This window comes from Dendroctonus ponderosae, unplaced genomic scaffold (assembly GCF_020466585.1).
Source record: "Dendroctonus ponderosae isolate FM_Combo_2020 unplaced genomic scaffold, Dpon_F_20191213v2 Dpon_F_20191213_9, whole genome shotgun sequence".
NCBI lineage: Eukaryota > Metazoa > Arthropoda > Insecta > Coleoptera > Curculionidae > Dendroctonus > Dendroctonus ponderosae.
Window position 1 is genome coordinate 2867707 of NW_026019116.1, and position 2934 is coordinate 2870640.

Below are 2934 nucleotides of genomic sequence, written 5' to 3' on the forward strand. Positions count from 1 at the left end.
TTTAAATGTTTTTTCTATATTAAAAAGTGTTTTTAACAACAATTTGCAACGCAACCGATCCAATGCTGGAAGTTGAATAGGATATTTTGCAATACCTTTGCAACTTTCTTTTAGCATTAACTTAAATTAGAGACATTATTGTAGGAAGCTCAAACTCCAAACTCACATTTTGTGCTTCGGAAAATACAGTTTTCCACCAACCAACGAAATAGTATTTTTTAAAATATAATTGAGTGAAACTGAACTTTAGAATGCGTTTTTCGCTAAAAACTCGTGAGACTTTCATAAATAAATGAAATCTAAAACTGCAATTGTAGAAATTTATCGCAATTGAGTTCCAAATTTGCGCCTTGGACCACACACAGTTTATATATACACACAAGTTATATATTTGCGTTTGCAGTTTTTCGGTAAAATTGAATTTAATAGCAGGTTTAATTTTTGAAAGTTCAAACTCTACACGGCTATGTTGTGGGGTGGAAAATATAGTTGTCGGCTAACTAGCAAGATATGGATATTTTTTAATATAATTGAGCGTAAGTCGACTTTTGAGTGTCAGGTTTTCGAAAAAAGTCTTCATAGTTTTCTCCAGAAATAAATGCGATCAAACAGTTCAATTAAAAACGTTCAACGTCGCTGAATTATCATATTGCGCCTCATACTCACAGTTGTAAATTTGCTTTAAAGTAGTCTAGAAAAGTAAAGTTAAAGAAAAAGGTTACATACTTTCTTCATACATAAATGAAAGCCCAAGCTTCCAAATGAAGGAAGTTCAGCGCGGTTGACTTTCGCAGTTACGCCTTTGACTCTCACAGTTTTAACATTATCATACTTTCGCAATGTTTCATACCAATTAAGCGCAGTTCAAAACTTTGCTTTTTGAAGTTCAAAGATCCAAAAGTTTCTTCTTCATTTTAAGGTTAATCTCAGTTACAAGTAGATTTAATTACTTTTTTCAAAACTAGCCTATAACCAATTCAACCTCAATCTCATTGTAACATGTGTACTTTTAAAAAACCGATCGCCAAAAAGTCTTCTTACAGTTGACTAGTTGGAGACTGGAAAGCTCAAGCACTGAACCAAAAAATTCTTTCAGGCGCAAAGTTTAACGTTTACAAATGCATGTGCTAATTTATGAGTTACATATTTTACTCAATAGAAATTTAAGCTTCTATGCATTTGCTTTTAGCTTTAGAAAATCGCTCCTCCGCTTACAGCACACGATCAAACCTTCCATTAAAATCAACTGCAAAAACAATTAGTTGGGATCAACTGTTCTTAAATCCTTGATATTCATACTGTAAACTAAAACGCATTGATCGAATTTTGATTGATTTCTCCTGTGGTTTCCTGAAATGCGTATAATTCAGTGTTTCAATCTCAGACAATAAATTAAATTAACTCGCATCTAATAGGTGAGTGAAAGAAAAAATTGGTAAAACTTGTAACAATAGTTTAGTGAATTTTCCCAGCTAAAACCGATTTGCGCATGCTTCCACTTCGCATGTGTTTCAGCTGAATCATGGTTGACCTAAAACCCACCCCTGATTCCCAAGACATCATTCCACTTTCCAAAATCGTCACGGATATCCTGCCAGATATCGGATCAGCTTGCTGAACCAAGTTTTTCCTTCATTGACCTTCATTGAACTTGCTTAATGTCAACTTTCCTCTTGAGAATGACCTTTTTTATTGTTTTTGTGATCACTTGTAACTTTTCCCTCCTGCTGGATGGAATGCATGACATGCTGGCCTCCGCTGTTATTGGAGAAATGCTAAGGCAAAGATTAGCTCACATTACAGTCGCTGCGCAATATCCTCATCGGAACATTCTGCTGAGGCTTTTAATAACAGTCCAGTTAATAATAATAAAGTTTAATTAAAGTTCTTCCCCGTTTTTTTTTGCGAATAAACGCGCGGAGGAAGTGAGTCATGTAGCTTACAGATTAAGCTACAGAGTCCGTCCATCAGAACCAGCCAGACGCCATTAGTTTTTGGAAAAATGAGCTATCTGGAATAGCGAAAAGGTACAATCTGAATCTATATTATTTTCAACAGTACTACGTACTTTTGATGCATCCTGGTATCTTCACACATGCTTCTCCCTTAGCATCTGGCCGGTAACATTCAACACAACGAAGATAGTACCATCTCGGTTTGGCAACGGATAACTCGCCTGAATTGGTAGACAGGCTTATTTGAACGAATAGAAGAAAGAGCAGGAAAACCTTGAGGAAACTTGCGAAGCTCATAGTACGCGCTTGTCCAAGCAGCAAAATTTAAATCACCTCACACAGTTATAATATAATAGCGCCCATGGTAATTCGATTAAGTTTATATACTTACTGAAAAGAATAGAACTCGCAGTAAATACACAATAAAATTTTTTTTATGGAGGTAACACAAATACTAATCAATTCGTAGTAATAAAAATTGGGTAACACAGAGCTGTTAACGGGCAAATTAAACTAAAACAGATGCTCATGAACCAGTGGGCAATGGATGGAAGAGTGAAACTATTTGAAGAATAAGCAACAAAGACAACAACATTTTAACAATTACAGTACAAAACGAGGAGAGTGAAAACCAAGAGACAGCTGAGATGAAAATACTCCGTCGAATCAGAGTCGAGAAGCGAGGATGTGAGCACAGACTGTAATGTCAAGAACACCAATGAATGGGTAGCAAACAGGAAGAAGGAATAGAATTAGCACATAAGCAGGATGGACCAACGCAGGCTTGTGAGAATCTCTCGCGACATTGGACCCATTGGGACGAAGAGACGTTGGGCGCCCAAAGAAACGATGGAGCGACAGCCTCACGCAGCAATTGCGTAGGGGATTCGCCTAAATTCAAGAATGAAAAAGAAGAAGTACAAGGCGATATAGTTTGTTCCTCTTCATATTTGCTTATTACATTTGCTTCTTATATTTT

General features: G+C 36.3%; 1 long non-coding RNA gene across 1 annotated transcript; it reads right to left on the reverse strand.

The window, feature by feature from the left end:
* Positions 1–1436: 1436 nt before the first annotated feature.
* LOC109539122 lies at positions 1437–2579 on the reverse strand. The gene is made up of 2 exons (XR_002172092.2): positions 2069–2579; positions 1437–2011 (listed from the first exon to the last, which is right to left on the reverse strand). It is a non-coding gene; the product is annotated as an uncharacterized LOC109539122 (long non-coding RNA).
* Positions 2580–2934: the final 355 nt, after the last annotated feature.